Source organism: Drosophila nasuta, chromosome 2L, assembly GCF_023558535.2.
Source record: "Drosophila nasuta strain 15112-1781.00 chromosome 2L, ASM2355853v1, whole genome shotgun sequence".
NCBI classification, from domain to species: Eukaryota; Metazoa; Arthropoda; class Insecta; order Diptera; family Drosophilidae; genus Drosophila; species Drosophila nasuta.
The window spans coordinates 7,757,406-7,775,232 of record NC_083455.1 but is presented as its reverse complement, the minus strand read 5'-3'; the positions used below and the strand labels follow the sequence as shown (position 1 = coordinate 7,775,232).

Sequence of the window (17,827 nt, the reverse complement as noted above, 5' to 3'; positions counted from 1 at the left end):
TATATCTATATCTATATCTATATCTATATCTATATCTATATCTATATCTATATCTATATCTATATCTATATCTATATCTATATCTATATCTATATCTATATCTATATCTATATCTATATCTATATCTATATCTATATCTATATCTATATCTATATCTATATCTATATCTATATCTATATCTATATCTATATCTATATCTATATCTATATCTATATCTATATCTATATCTATATCTATATCTATATCTATATCTATATCTATATCTATATCTATATCTATATCTATATCTATATCTATATCTATATCTATATCTATATCTATATCTATATCTATATCTATATCTATATCTATATCTATATCTATATCTATATCTATATCTATATCTATATCTATATCTATATCTATATCTATATCTATATCTATATCTATATCTATATCTATATCTATATCTATATCTATATCTATATCTATATCTATAACTGCCATTACATTATGAAACTCTTTGCTCTTTCACTAACACATTATGTAATAATTAATTCTCGTAATCCGCGTCGTTACTAATTTTTACTGCAAATGCCATAATCGTAAATACTTGTACAATAAATTTTTACTGCAAATTACTAATGACGCTTATTCTTCGCTTTGCTCTTTTGCAGCTGTCGCCCTTCAAAATTTGCCGCAAAGAGAGGTAAGCTTCTTGCCCCATTTCCTCCAACTTTTCTTTGCTGTCTGCTCTTCATAGATAGCACATACTCCAACATAAGTATAACGAGTGCTATTTGCTTGGGTTTTCCCTTGGGCGCATCGTATCAATCTTAATTTATAACAAATTTAATATGGTTGTTTGCAACGGGATGCGAACTCGCAAACCGAATTGAGGACGAATCCTCCTAGGATTATGGCATCGTACAACGCCTACAACACATATACGAGTATGTTATAGTATGTAGTATATTTGGATGTCTCCAGATCCATATGCAAATGTGCAATTCTCGTGTGTTTGTGGGCGTGGCTGGTTTTTGGTTAAAGCTTAGCAATCCTCTCTGCTTTTTGCTGCACACATTCACACGACTGTGCTCGGCTTTCCTTCCATTTTTTTTTTTTTTTGCCCGTGTCAAAATGCTGCGTGACCGACGTTGCGTAAACGCCTGTAAATATGCTACGAGTAAAAAAGAAAACTCGAACGATTCAAATGGAAACGTGTACAGCAAAATACACTTAAGTGATTTTATGGCGCCATTTAAATGGTTTTCAAATCTGCCAAACGTAAAAATGTGTGCGACCTCGAGGGGGTTAGCCATAAATTTGGAGTTACGTTTCACCCCCAAAATTCTGCTGGTATGCTTTAAAAGCTGCCCCCACCTGTGTTTTTGTGTGTTTTATGTGTCGGTGTGTGTGCGTGTTGAAATGCGCTTATCAGCAACAAGTAGATGGAAGCGATTGCCGCGATTGCTGAAAACACAGGAAAATCGAATCGGACGAGTTGCCTATACAATAACCAAATAATAAAATACCCTGCACTTCATATTGGAATAGGTTAGATGGAATTGAAAGAACTGAACTACAAAGGAATATAGAATATAAGTTATAATATCTAATGCACAATTAATAAGGAGTTGTCTTGCCAACTCATTGACTATACCCTATCGAGTATTACACCAAAGGGTATTGCATGGGCATTCACTTTGGCTTGCTGTCTGCGGCTTATCAACGACACCAGGAGTACTGGCAGCCTATCACCAGGGGCTGATTGTTGACTGTTGAGTTGCTTGGGACTGCCTACTGACAAACGAACTCGTCTGATTGAATGCTTGACAGACTGCTTGATTGACTGACATTGTCGGTCGCTCCCAAGGGCTGTGTATCAGAGAAATTGATGCTGCCAAAAAAGCAATTGAAATTGAAGCATTGCATACTTAAAGGCGCTGTGCAGTGAAGCAAACGCTGATTGCGTTGCTTTTGATAAATTATAATGTTATGTTGAATGACTCGCAGATACACAGGAATTTCGCAACCAAGATAATGATATAGACAGATTGCACATCGACCGAGATTTTTATTGATAAAAATAAAAGTTTGTGGCATATTAATGTCTATCACCTGTTACAGAAAATTCATCTATCAGCATTTTCCGGCAGAGAATTCCTCTTTAATGATCTTAAGTGCAGATTGCACACTCGAAAAGTATACATAAATGGGCTTAAATGTTTCATGCCCCATCACGAGTACTATGCGTAGCAGGCTCTCCATTATTTGGACACTCGTTGCGTATACGTAATGCGTGCGCAATGAATTGCTTTGTTTGCTTAGGCTTTTGACGGCTCTCGAGTCTTGGTAAAGCAAAGTCTCTTGACAATATTTACGCTACCAAAATAATGTATAAATAATTGCATGTCACTTGCTGACTAAGCTAACAAAATAAAAAAGTAAACAGACAAACAAACAAACAATGAAACAAACGCACATTTATTTCGCTTTTGTGCGTTGAGTTGATGTTTCTTTGCTGTTTTTTTATGCCATGTGTTGACAGCTCAACACCTGAACTAATCGGAGTACTGACATTAGCATAATGACAGACTAGTGGGCGTGGCCATATGTTCAATACGCTACCCCCACATTAATTACAGTTATTATCGCTCAAAAAAAACAAAATTCCAGAAGGGCAAATCAAGTGTCAAATTAATGGTGAAGCAAAACCAACAATAAAAAGACAATTAATGTCATATCAACATTATTGCAAACAAAAAAATCAATACAACGCATGACAAATTATCAGCAAGCTGCAAAATCTCGCCACAGGTCACTTTTAAAGCTGTCAACGCAAGAGGCATCAAGTGTATGCGGACAAGGACTGCAGTTGACAGCGTATCTTAAATTATGCAGAAACGAGAACAAAATATTAAAAAAGAGGGAAGTTAAGTCACACTTTGACCCCAGTGATTGACTAGAAAATACCCTGGATTAAATGCGGTGTACATAATCTCTTACAGATTTAAAACTTTTTCAATATTTATTTTAAATCTTCAGATACTTTTGGTAATTCATTTTTACAGGGAAATTAAAACACGTGCAGTAGATACAACCCAATCTCTATACTAATTAAGTGCCTGACCAACACGTTAACAATTGTCAGCAGTGGTTAAAGTCGCTGGCCAATAAAAGTGGCCAGTCCCCCGTGGTGATCCAGAGTAGAGATTGTGAGTAGAGTGAGAGAGAGAGAGAGCGAGGGAGCGATTTCTGTTTGTGTCATGAGAAATGTCAGTCCATTAGGCATGTTTAAATACGCCAGACTTGACACTTATTGATATTGACAAAGGTATTGACAGCACAGCACGCAGTTTAAAAATTAAAAAAAAAAAATACAAAAATGAGATGAAATAAATTTGTCAAGTAAAGAGCTCAAAATATGGTTGCCATTGTTTAGTTAATATCTTTAACATTACAAAATTATATACAACTCAAACTAAAGAACTAAAATTACAGTATGAAGTAAATGTTCGTTTTATGTTGTAATATAAAAAAGTAATGAACTACTAAAATTTTAAAACGCATTCGTATAGTTTCTCAGAAGTCCTAATCAAGTTCTACTCGTATTTCCCGAACAGCAAAGTTTTTCTTTCAGGCAATTGAATAAAAGACATCATCACTTTTGTAAACATAGAGTTGCTTATAAAAAAGTTTCCTCCAAGTATCTAGTCACAACAAGCTCTTAGCTCGGTTCACATATTTTACAACAATTCCCTCTTTCGTCCACCTCGTATTCTCTCTGCGTGTGTGTGTATTGTTTGCTTGTGTTCTGAGTGTGTTGCCAACGCGTCTCGCCGCGATGTCTGCGAAATTGCGAGTTTGTCGCCCTGTTTGTTATTGCTGTTGTTATTGCTTTCGTTGTTGATGTTTCTGTTGCTGTTGGTTTTGCGCCTCATAAATCACAAAAATTTTTGCGCGTGCAAAATTAATAAAAAGCACAAAAGAAAGAGTGAGAGAGGTGAAATAAAAACAAACCAGCAAAAAAAAAGCAAGTCAAGCCGAAAGCAAAGCGCAATAAAAAGTTTTTGATTTTGGATCTTTTTATTTGAGCTGAGGAAATTACAAAAAAACAGACGAACTGATGGTACGAAGGGGGCGTGGTCGGAGGGCTGTGTGTGACAGCTTTGGCTTCAGCCAGACGAAGCGGAGCGGAAACGGAAGTGCGTAATACCATACGTGACCAAGCTGAAGCTGAAGCCGAAGCAGAAGCTGAAGCCAAAAGCTGAAAGCCGAAAGCTATGTCGCGCTTCTCTGCTCTGCGAGTTTTTTTTTATTGTTCTTGTTGGTTTTTCAGCAAGGTGCAAACAATTTTTTGATTAATTGCATGACATGGAACACCGAAAATGAAAAAAAAACCACAACCAACAACAAGAACTCCGTGAGTCATTGCTGGGCTCTACTCTTTTGTTGCTGTGGGTTTTTTTCGAAGGGAATGAAACAAAAGCCACGGGCACACTAAAAATAAATCTAGGCAGCCATAAAAATGCAATAAAAAAGGTGTTTCTTATTTTTACGTACGTGTGTGTGCAAGGCTGGTACTTTTAAAAAGCGTTCCACAGCAGCACAGTGTAATAAAAGGCTTACTTTCTTGATGTACGCTCCTGATAGGGCATTCATTCCATTCATTTATCAGCTTATCAAGTTATGACTAGAGTTGTGATTACACATAAAAACAATTTCAATAGCAAAAGTTTAATCAACTCCGACGATACTTCATTTGTGCCATTAACTATTCATAAAGTAAGAAAATAAAAATCATTTTTCTTAATAACCTTGTATTATATTTCTTAAATGAATCTGCTTAAATAGTAAAGGATGTATTAATCTCTACTTTCATTCTAGTTAACTTTTAAAATGCATTGTTCTTTATTTTTATACCACTACCACAGTGTAAAAGGGTATTATTACAATTGCAGGTAGGAAATGTATATATAGTATGTAACAGGAAGAAAGAGGCATATAAGACCATTTTAAATATTAATAGTATTTGATTTTAGTATTTTTGGGATTATTTGTTCTCTTGTCAAATAGATTATGTTTTAGATACGCACAAACAAAATATTTGTAAGCCTTTAATCTAACTGAAATAACAATTAAATCCAAGCTTTATGTAGACTTTCATTAATTAGTCACAGTGAAGAGTTCAAAGTTTGTGCATCATTAAATTATGATTAAAATATGATTAACATTCTGACTAGTTCAACACTCCCACAACAATTAATATTCTTTAAGCAAATTATAGCGGATTAATTAGTCAGCAAAAGGTACAAAAGTGCTCATCCCTTTGGAATTTTGTTGTTCATTTCGGTTCTATCTACTTTGAATGCGATGATTATAAATGATTATAAAATAACTGAGTGGGTTTCTCACATGCTTACACACTCGTATGTATTTGGGTTGCTTCAGTCTTAATTAAAATTAATTAGAGTGGTTAACATTTTAAAGCGGGCAACGAGCTCAGCAATCGCCCAGTTAATTAGGCGCTCTGACTAAACTGACGTAATTGTACATAGGAGAGAGGGGTGAGCGAATAGAGGAAGGTGTGTGTACATACATGGGTAGACTAAATTCAGTTAGTTGCCGTGTTGCAAATGTGAAAGCAGCAGTTGGCCAAATGTGCGAAAATTGCCAGCAAATTGGTAGAGAGACTGCCACGGGCCCAGAGATTTGCATACACGAGCTGAAAGTGAGGTACATTCGAATCAATTATGCCCCAACTCCCCCCTCTCCCCACCGCTTTGTTGTCAGCCAGTCAGTCAGTCAGCGAGGCACTGTGGCAGTGTGGCAGGTAGTCAGCCAGGTGAGGCAACAACAGAGCGAGCGACGGGATTGCATTTCGTTCTATGAGTAAGTCAGCAAGTCAATCAGCGGAAGTTTGTCTCGTCACTGTGTCGAAGAGATCAAAGAAAATAGCAAGAATAACAACAGCAACAGCAACAACAACAACTGCAGCATCAACTATCGTGGCAACAACAATGCAAGAAGAAGCATAGAACCATGCTATTATTATACTTTATTCTCAGGTTCTACTTATTTCGCTGGCCTTTTGCCCTGTGGCATCAACTCAACTGCTTCGCTTTCTAGCCCAATTCTCTTGGCTGCTGCTGCTGTTGCTGTTGCTGCAATTTTGTAGCCAAAGTAACTGTACTTGATATGCTGCAATTTCATTATGCAGATCGACAGCTGCTCGAGGCTCGAGTTAAGCCTTTCAGTTGCAGAAAGTTCTTTTTGCGTTGCGGCCCTTGACGATGTCTCTGCTCAGCAAGTTTGTGGCTTTCTGCCTTCTCTTTCAATTGTTTTTACCAACTTTAGCTCATAAAAGCGGCGACAGAGCAAAAAGTGACAAAGAAATATATTCATTAAACAAAGGACTTTATGTCTTGTGGCACAGACAAAGTGAGAGCACAGTGTGGCAAAAACAGCATGGCATAAATTGCCACAAAAAATTCAAATGCCATTAGTTAAAGATAACATTGTAATTTGAAAAGGAAATAAACATTTATTTTTATATTTACTTAAAGGTTTAGACGAACTTACTGAAAGTACATTTTGTTCTAACACAAAATTAATTTTGCTAATCAAATTTTAGACCGTTTCTAAGAAAACTTTGGAATATTTGGAGATGTGGCGAAATGCCCATAAAGTTGCTAAGTTTACCTTTAAAAGAGTATTTTTTCGCATTTTATCCATTTTTAATTACGCGCTCGCTGAGCAAACTTTGTCAAGTGTTTTCGTTTTTTTCTTTACACCGGAAAGAGAACGAAAAGGAAGAAGGATGCTGGGATGTTGGGTCTCTGGGCGGGTTCCGGCTATTAACGCCATTTTTTGACAGCATGTTTTGTACTCTTCGCTGATTGTGTTTGGCTTGCTGCCCTTGGCCATGCTCTCTTATTAATTTGGCCAATTTGGGTGGCGGAAGTGTAATGGCAACAATGGCAAACGGCGAATGGCAAATGGCATGGCAGAAATTAATTAAATTCAAAAAACACACACAAACATACTGCACGCAGTCGATAGCTGAAGAGGCCTTTCCCACAGCCTCCAGACACGCACCCACAGCAACCGCAGAATCCAACACAAGCTCAGACTTAAACGCAAACTCAAACTCCAACTCAGACTTAAGAGCAGACGCAACGGCGACTGTTTTCCCACAGTTGATGTCAGTGACTCCATCTTCATCTGAGCAACTTAGTTTGCAGCTCAGTCTTCGACATCGGGTGACTGTGTCGCCAGTTTGGCTGTGAAATTGTTTACGACCAAAGCCAAAAACCAAGACAGGAAGCCATCAGAGGCCACGAAGCCACCAAGCCTCAAAGAGTGCGCCAGTTGTTGCTGTCGTCTCTTTTTTTATGGTCAGCGGTTAGCTCTTATATTTTTCGCTTTTTTTTTGGTTATCTTTGTTTTTGCCGCATGCGAAAATGCAAATTGGCCATTAACAAAAACTGGCCTATACGCTTACACAAGGTATTTGCATTTTTAAGCGTCTTTAAATTTTGGCAGTATTGAGGAATTTAGTTTGCGAATTCAACCAACATTTTAAATGCTTTAACTGAGACCTGCTTTCAACAAACATTTTATATTTATTACTTAAACTTTAAGTAAAAAAGTCGAAAAACTTTCGTGTTTCAAGTTTTATTTTAAATATATATTTTAAATTTTAAATTGTACATGAAGCAAAGCAAATCCAAAGGAATTATTAAAAATTTCTAATCAAATAGACATATAATTTCACGTTTGAAAGAAAGAAATATTTCTCGTCGAAATCCATTTCAAAAATGTAGAAAAGCAACGTGAAACTTGCTACTATGAAATGTTTTCTGACTTTAAATATTGATAAATTAAATATAAGTGTATCAAAACTTCGGTACCAAAAAAGAAAATGTTCATGCTGCTATTAAAAACGACTTTTTCATTGGTATAATCAATTTAATGGCGCTGTGCGAAAATTATGTGCGAAAAATTGTGCATGCCAATTAAATTATTGATTAAATTAAGTTATTTCTTGTTTTGGCTGCCCCAGGGAAAATGCTGTTAAATTATGTTCGAGCCAAAAAGATATAAATTAAGCATCAGTAGTACACATGCATGGTTTAGGGAAATAATCCATAGATTAAAATTTAAAGCAATTTAAAAATGCGGATATACTGAAAAAAAAACCGAATGTTATGCTTTAATATCCAGAACTGAATAAAGTTTGGTTAGAATTTATTATAGATGGGAATTGATTGGATTGGTTTGGCGCAGGCTCTGACGCAAGTTCATCTAATAAGCGATTAAATTGAACGTGCAAGCCAATGAGCTGAGGCTGGAGTCGTGATGTAGCGGCTAAGCCCGCGCTGACGCCCATATAGTTAACCCAAATGCGGGACGAGAACTTCTGCTTTAGCCAGGAAAAGCAGGGAAACATTTTCAGTTAAAGCCACGGCAGGCGAGCAACAGGCGAAGCGATGCGATGCGATGCGATGCTTCTTTCAATGTAGCCACAAAATGGATTATTATGTTAATTACTGTCACGTCACGTACCATCATCATGTTGTGGGGTTTTAGAGCTATACACCACAGTTGTGGCCTGCAGGGGGCCGAAGCCAAGCAGGGGGCACCTCATGGCAATGCAGTTTCCCATCTGCTGCTGTGGATGCCATCGCTCTTAGTGTTGCTGTTGCTGCTGCATTAAGGCTCCATTCAACTGCAAATTAGCACACAAAATACGAGGCACTGCAGTTGTTGGCAGCATCCAGGCATCAACTACAAGCCTGACTGTCGTTCAACGTCGCGTATACGTAATGTGCTCTTGTTGCTTGCCATCCTTGCCACATTATTTGACTGGCATAATAAATTTAAATTATTTTCATTGACACGTCCGCAGCAGTAAAAAATATAAAACCCAAATGACGCAGCTCCAAAATGTGAGCCACATAAATAATAAAATTATTATCATTTCCTCAGCGGCTATAATTAATAAAAATGAGAAGAATCTTAAAGCAAAGGATATTTCTTTACTTACATTCGCTGTGCATATACATTTCATGTTATTTGCTATTTTAAGCTATTAAATCGTTCCCACACATTAGAAAATCGCAACCCTCATTTATAATTATCGTGTTCTTTTATTAGACTTAATTAAGTTGTTGCCACGCCATAAAGTTGGCCAACACTTTATTCCACTTCTGGCAATAACATCGCAGAGCGCAAACGAGTAAAGTATCTTGTAGATTTGCTCATTATTAGATTAGAATTGGAAATAAAAAGAAACAGAAACAGAATAAAGATAACAAAAGGCGAAACGCAACAGCAGCAATGGGGCGCGTCATCTTTGAGCCAGTTTTAGCTTTACTTTTTTTCGACAGCGTTTCTGGCGCATGGCCAAGAGCCATAGACGTAATTGTTGTAGCCGGTTTTTTTTCGCTTTGCGAAGCTGATGACGAGGTCAAAGCGACGTCAAAGCGACGTTAAAATGTGAGCAGCACAGCTCTAAACAAGGCGCAAATAATAATAATCATAATACTTAATAATCATCATATGAAATAATATAGAAAAATTATGTAAATCGCGTTCCCCGTAAAAGGTAAACTTACCGGACAAGAAGTTTCTTTTTGTTGCTGTTGCAGTTGGCGAGATTTATTTAATTAGCTGCTCGACGGAGCACAAAACTTGACGCACACCCGTCTCATAAATCGCCGGACCTTTTTCGGGCATTATGAAAAATTATTCGAAATAATTTCGAAACACCAACGAAAACCTTGCGCCTCCTCAAGAAGTACGCGGGTATTTACATAATTAATTTCACTTTTCCGTTGCGAAGGCCCTAGCAAAGCTGACATCTTTGACCTCCATCCAATGTCCAGTGTCCCCTGGCTGCAGATGACAACTACTTTGATATGTAATTAGAATTTATGGCCATGTCGCTCAACCGAAGTGTCAACGAAAAAGAAAACTTGCTACCAACTTTTCTACACTCTGTCAACTGTTTGCAGCTCGGCTACTTTTGGCAGTTGGCAGCAAGTTCGCTTCGTTGATAGCTTGCAACTGACATTCAATTGCTCTTCTATTCTGTATCTCATTTTTTAGCATCGAGTTTTACTGTCAGTGCCAAAGGCACGTGACATCCATCCATATGCTTCGACGTCAAAGTTGTAGTGTAGGAGAGAACTTTGAATTAATAATCGAACAACTTGTGAAAAGTCGAAGTAGAAACTGAAATTTGTATCCAATTGCTTGGCAATAAATGTTTATCTCGAATTGAAATTGCTCTGGAAATATTAACAAGAAGTTAGTTTAAAATTAAATATTTACAATCATTTTTTCAAACATTTACAAAGAATTTTAAAAAATTAATTTAACATAAGTAATGAACAATTTAATTTTAAACTATAAATGTAATTCTAAGTAACTAAACAAATTTTAATAAAACAGTTAAGTACGCTTCATTCGTATTTAATATATTTGTGAGTATGCATACTATATTATACCACATAAAATACAGAATTTAGTGTAACCTAGTTTATTGTTATATGTATATTGTGTTTACAAGAAAAGTTAAATTATTGTCGTTCCAAGTACCCTTAAATCATCAAATATTATATTATAATAAGTGTTTATATTAGTTACAGATATAAATTTACCTATACCACAAAATTTAATGGATTTAAATTTAACCACATGAGAAAGATGCTGCACAAAATTAAAATTTTATAAATATGTTGCAAGAAAATATGTTTGAAACCTTAAAACAATGTTAAATCATTAAACATTTTTACATTAAATTAAAACGTAAACTACCAATTAAATTCACATTTATTCATACAAAAATTGGTTTCTTCAAATAAATGTGCTCCACATAACTTAACCTAGTTTCTCAGTAGATATTTTATTTAAATTCAATAAAGATGTCGCAAGAAAAGTGTAATTATTTTCTTCTCAAGAAAATATGCTGCAAACCTTCAAAAAAATGTTGAAACCATCTGCGACTACAGAGCACTCGTAGTTAAGGGAAATCGCTTTGAATAGAGATTGTGTTGAGGCAGTGCCATTAGCTTCCCACGATCTGTTAAGCAGCAGAGACAATTTTCAAGCTGTGCGCTGTGGAGCGTTCTCAGGCAAATGCGAGAGTTGGCTAAGCAAACAAGCTAAGATCGGGCTAAGCCATATAATAAACAAGCTGCTTTATCGAGTGCACATGGATCTGTTTTATGAAGCATATGCCAAGTGACAAGCTGGCGACAGAGACAGAGACAGTTGATGTTGATGTTTGGCTGTGGATGATGATGACGATAATGATGCCGCCAAACGGAACTACGCGTCTCTGAGGCAGGCAACAAAGCGTTGCAAATGAGCGTGGCAGGCACTCGAGCAGCGCCCACGTCACATCTAAGCACAGTTGGATAGAGAGAGAAATAGGGGGCAGAAAGGGAGCGGGCGATATAAACGAAGTGCAAATCTGGGCTTTACCGCTTACGTAAAATGCATTACGCTGTTGGCATTGGCGAAATTCCCCATTGAAACTATTATCAATTATTTGCTAATTGCAATTGCGCAGGGCGCAGACGATGGCACACCAAATATTGCTGTTGCCCATCTTTGATAGCAGTCTCTTACCTAATTGCAGGTAAGCGGCTTACAAACCAAAAAAAAAAAAAATAATAATAGCAAACATAAAAACCCCATTGACAAAGGGCCACCCACTAAAGCAACGAATCAAAATTGTGTGAGTGTAATTGTTTATAATATATTTATGGCCGCAGATGTGCGACAACGAAGCAATCATAAAATGCAGACAAAACGCACAAAAGTTTTTCATTTCTTAATACCCTCTGAACAACAGGTGATACAAAGAAAAATATTTCGTGAAATAAATTAATAAAAAGAGAGAATATGTATTTGGGAATATGAATGAAATTCAGAAGAATTTCACGACACATCGAAGCGAATATAAATTTATGCATTGTATGCTCCAATTCTGATTACTTCTACAGAATTTTACGAAGGAACATTTTTATAAGAAAATGATTAATTTGAAAATATGAGTAATATAAATATTACATTTAATCCGATTTAATATTCGCAAGTATATAGGCTGATTGCCAATAAAAAAGTCGTATCTAGGGCATCTCTTAGTCCATCAGCATTTCATCATTTCTTACTGTTTTGATTTGTTGCGTGTTTAAATGAGTCGCTGAAATTTCTGTTTGCGTGCTCAAGAAAGTGTTGAAAGTGCCTGTCCCTGTGCATTTTTGTTTGTTTTGTTTGGTTTGTTGTGATTTGTTAACTTATTGTTGGCTGTTTAATAAGCGGAAACATTGCAGAAGCACATGACACGTGACTTTGCCATGGCTTTGATAATGCAGTCACAATTAATACCATCTACAACTACTAAAAAAGAAAGATCAAAAAGTTTGGCAAGCGAGACCTTTTCCCCCACATTGCCAATGGTAATAAACACGTTATTTTTGTTTTCTTTTAATTTGGCTGGCACCACATTGCGTATACTTAATGGGAGTTTCATTATGTGGGCCAAGTTCTTTGGACAGTTATAATTGTTGCTCTGCGTATGAGATATTATGACCCACTCCATAATTGAGAGCATTGTTGAAGTTACTATATTACTACTATATTGCTCTGCTAGCATGAAATGAGTTTTTTGTTCTAATTACCTGACCAAGATGAGTTTTCTTTACTCTTCTGCTTTCGTTTCTTCTTCTATTTTTCTTGCATTGTGCTCACTAATGAGGCAATTAGGAGCAGTTGATTGCCCACTGTGACTGGTCATATCATCATCAGATCTACTTTACGCACAAACACATCTCTCAATGGATTTTGGGTAAACTTTAAGAGCGGAAGCTGTTGCCCGAAAGAAGAGGAATCAATTCACATAAATGCAAATTTATATTGATTCACTATTGTGTAGAAAAAATTCTATAGAAATTTCAGCACTTTTGCGCTTTCAATTTTCATTGAAAAGGAATTTTCCTATTTATTGTCAAGGAAAGGGATTCCATTCTTACTCATTCCTTTTCGTTGGCCATTTATGGCTTGAGTTCCAATAAAGAGGACACTAAATAAAATGAGTTTGAAAATTTAACATTTTCAACCTTTTATAATGAGTTTTTCCTAAGATACGGTAATCATTTTAAATAATATTATGAAAATAATATGATTTTGATTTCAGTTGTTTGTCTTCATTGATGATTTTTTTTTGAAAAGAGTTTTAGTCCTTTTTTCTCGTACATCTGCTAATTTGAGACCCTTCATTGTTTAGGAAGTACTTATGTACATCAACCGCAGAGAGTTGCATTTATATTAGCAACTTTTTAACAGCTGTTGTTGCGATTCCCCTCGATCCTCCTCCGCCATCGTACAGCGTCAAATAAATCACAAAACGCACTTAACACAAATTGTGAAAGTTGAAAAAGTTGATACCACAGAGCAGCAGCATCGTGACAACCCTAGAAAATGCCTCCCATTCCATTTCAGCTTCACTGCAGCGCTGTGCACAAATTAAAAGATAAAAAACCGCAAACAGCAGTCAGAACATGGCCTGAGGGTTTTCCACGATTCAGATTCAACTTGAGACCGCCTGATTCCGTTGTTGCTGATTGCGGACGCACGCACTCGCCACACGCTGTGGCAAGCACGCAAAAAGTTGCAGCGCCAAACGAGTTTTTTGGTTTTTGTGTTTTGTTATTTTCTTGTTGTATCTTACTTTTAGGCAAAGTTAAATGTAACGTGCCGTAAAACGACGGTACAAGCAACTAGCGATTAACCCAAGGCAGAGCAAGGAGTAGAGGTATAAGAAAGAGCATGTGAAATATATCAACGCACTTAAGATACTCTTTCATGTTAAAAAAGTCATAAATTTAATCATTATCAAAAATGAATACAAAATGATAAATAAATGATATATAAATGATGATAAATAGAATAAAGAGTACTAGGCTATTAACGAAACACAATCTAACACTCACTGAAAACATTTAAAAATATTATATAAGTACATTAGCAGCACAAAATCGGTCGTAAAGTTACAATTGCTTGCTGTGACAAGTTCGCTCATTAAGTTCGGTACTAGTTCGATTGAGTGGTTCATAACAATGAGTTGGTAATCCTGTAATTGAAACTGTTAACTTCAACATAACATAACTGCATGCTGTTACTTGCAATCTAACATGACTACTTGTTTGCTTAACATAATTATTTACTCCAACAGAATGTCAACGAAAGAAACTCACATTTTTTTGCCACTTGCAATTGCAATCATCAAGATGAATGAATTAATCGATATGCCATAAGATTTCATTATGAAAATAGCATAATTGTTTTTGCTGTTGTTGTCGCCGAGTCTCGATTATGCAATGCGTCGTGTCGCTACTCAAAAAAAAAAAAATAAAAGAAACGACAATCACACATACACAGATGAAAACGAATGCGATTTGGTTTGTTTTTGCAATGTAATTGGCAAACACCCGCACACGACGACGTCGCTCAATGCACTATTGAGAAAAACGCACACACACACACAATGCACAATCTGGTCAATCGGCAAACAAATTCGTTGACATCGGACTAGAAAACTAGCCCAAAAAAGCAGCAACAACAACGCAAGCACCAAAACAAACACTCACACTCACACGCACGCACACAAATCATAGACAGAGTGAGAAACACAAACGAAGCAGAAACTAAGCTGATTTGCTTTTGCTTTTGTTTTTTGCGTTTTGCCTTTGCTATTCGTTTCAGCTGCGCCTACTTAACTGTTGCTGTTACTTTTGTTTTGTTCTTGTTGTTGCTGCTTTATAAACACAGCTTGCTTTTTGGTTAGCCCCATGTGCTTTGTTGCTGTCTACTGCACGAGAGAGAGGTGAGGTAGAGGGCGCTTGAAGGAGGCGCCTTTGAGTTTGGCTCTTGTACGCTTGACCCTTTTAGCGCCCTGTAACAGACAGAGAAAGGTAGAACGCGTAATTTTAAGTGTGAGTAAGAGTGTGCGTATGTTTTTAGATAGGCAAGAGGCAATGGCATAAGCTGAAATAAGTAGGGCTCTCATTAAAAGCTTAACATGTTGAAGGATCCTAGCAGTATTATGTTAATTGCAATTCAGCATTCTGTTAAAATTTAAAGGCAAACTTTAACAATGAACTTTGTGCGGTAGACTTTGGCGCTCTTGAAACGTTTTTATCAAAATTGTGTACTTTATTTAAAGCATTATTTTAATAAGATTAAATTCAAAATTATAGATATCTATGTCTATGTATAGATGTCAGTGTGACTTGTCAGGAATGGTACAAGTTATCGATTATCGAGCAATCGCTTTTACATAACATTAGTCTAGTAACTAGACTCTAGTTCTTTTAGGCATTGAGTGCCGCGTAATTCCGGTTAGGCAATTTAGAAATCAGAGTTAAATTTTTTAATGTACTTAAGTTCTATACCAAATAATACTGTAACTGTTCCGTCTCGTGTCACTTATGAAACCTTTTTGCGCACGTCAAAGCAGCTTAACTTAACACACAATGAGGAGGAGAGAAAGAGAGATGGAGAAAGACACGCACGCACATCCGCTGCAGACATAACGAGACAGACACACTAAAAGGTGAGCTTCCCCCTCCCGCTGCTGTGTACTAAAATAATCCCATTGCACTTTTGACTTGTCTTCGTCTGCTGCTCCATATCCAGAATCAGCTTGCTTCCGTTGTTGTTGCTTCTGTTGTTGTTCTTGTTGTTGTTATATTGTCTGTTACTTTGTTGGCGCTGTTATCGTTTGCCTTTTGCCAGTTGCCCGTTGCCAATGCCGGTTGTCGTTGCCACTGGTAGCCCCATTTCCTTTGAGTGCATTAGAAGTCAAGTGAATAAACAGCAGCAAGACAGCAACGAAGAAGCCGAAGACGAAGAAGAAGAAGTCACAGTAGAAGCAGCTGAAACCGTTGCTCGCATGTTGTTTGACTTTTTGGTCTTGGCCTTAAAAAGCGGCAAGCGAACTTGTTGCGCAACAGCCACAAAACGAGACGCAATCAGAGGACACGAAGACGCAGCAACTGAAGCCGAAGCTGAAGTTGAAGTTGAAGCTACTATAAAGCTAAAGCTGGATGCGGACTGAAACTGAGACTGAGACTGTGGCAGTTGGTCGAGTGCAACGAGTTTATTTTTGTTGTTATTTCTCTTCGGACTTTTTTTCGGGTTGTCGCTTTGCTGTTGTCAGACAGCAGCTGTTGCTGATTGTTTTTGTTGCTACTGACATCGTTGTTGCTGTTGTTGTTGCTGTTAATGTTCTGCTGTTGTTGACCTGTTTTTTAAGCCGGCTGCCTGTTGCACTTGTTCTCGTTCTCGTTCTCGTTCTGGTTCGCTAGTGTACACAACACACTGCTGAATGGGTTGGGTTTGAATTTGAGTTTGAGTTTGAATTTAGCTTCAGCTTTTGGTTTGAGTTTGAATTTGCGTTTATGCTTTGGACTCGCTTTGATTGCGTTTCTGCTTCGTTCTCCGTCTCTTTCTCTTTCTCGTTCTCGTTCAGCTTAACTGCTTCACACACATTGTTCATTGTTTATTCAAATGCAAATTTCTTTTTATACAAAAATACTAATATTACACACACACATATGAACATATTCAAATGTGCATAATAAATATGTATGACAAAAACATTTCTTAATTTTGCACATTGTTATGCCTTTATTTGAAAATAGAATTCATTTTATAATAATATCAAACTGGAATCTGAAACAGAAAGCAAATACCCAATCATTGTATTCGGTTTTGCTCTTTACCTATTATATAATATGTATTTGATCTCCTTAACCATTCGCACCTAATATTTTTGAAAGATATCTTTAACACAAAGCAATACCTATTCTTTTTTTCGTACATTTATTAAACAGTTTTTTTTTAATTCGGTGATGATCTGTTTTTAATAAATTCCATTTTCTACATAATCGCATCTTTTCGCAAATTTTTTTGATAACTTAAAATTCTTTTTATTCATTACAGTAGATTATAATCAGATATTAAAGTTTTTATATTAATTATTGTTTTAAAATTTTAATTGTATTTCTTATCTGCTCCATTTTTTGGTTGATATACATATACTATAAATATAAAAAATAAAGAAAATTATCTTCACTTTCCTTCCCGGATTACTCAAGTTTCACAGAATTCTATTTTATCATAGGCTTCTATTATATTTTACAAATTTACATTATTTTATTGAAACCAATTGTAGTAAACCACTTATTAGACTAGACATGATCGTTCGCTTGTTTTAATTAAATATAACGATTTAGTTTTGCTCTTTTTCCTTTTATATATTTTTTTTCTCGACTATAATATTTTTTCTTAAATATACACTTACCTATGAATATATAAAAACTAGGTTTGTTGATACCTTAAAAATCTGCAAAAATTACCTAATTTCATGAGAAATAATAAATGATAATAATGAGCTTATAATGTTTTATTTAACGAGTGAGAATCGCGTTTCAACATAAGCTCGTTTAGTTGAAGTTCTTTTTAATGGTCAGGAGGATTTCCACTTTCCCTTCTCTTTCACGTCTTACCCTTTGACGTGTTATTACATCAGTTCTTTTGGCCGGGTGTCAGTTTCATCATCATCAAAAGCCTGTCCAGCAACAATTGTGCGAGTTGAATGAACTGTTGCTGTAACAACACCAACAAAAAAAAGACCACAACTAAAGTAAAGTTCACAGCAGTCAAAACCCAAAAAGACTAAAGAGAAGAAAATAATAAATAAACTGCGAATTACTCCGAAAGAAGCGTATATAAAATGTGCGATCCGATCTGGCTGGGAACCCTCGCA

At 36.3% G+C, this 17,827-nt stretch overlaps 1 protein-coding gene across 1 annotated transcript in view; it reads left to right on the top strand.

The window, feature by feature from the left end:
• Positions 1 to 17,827, top strand: part of LOC132791479 (uncharacterized) — a 66,892-nt gene that overhangs the window by 20,103 nt on the left and 28,962 nt on the right. The window contains exon 2 of the mRNA XM_060800417.1: positions 657 to 688. The gene's annotated coding sequence lies outside the window, so the exon portion shown is untranslated. The remainder of the gene's footprint in view (positions 1 to 656; positions 689 to 17,827) is intronic.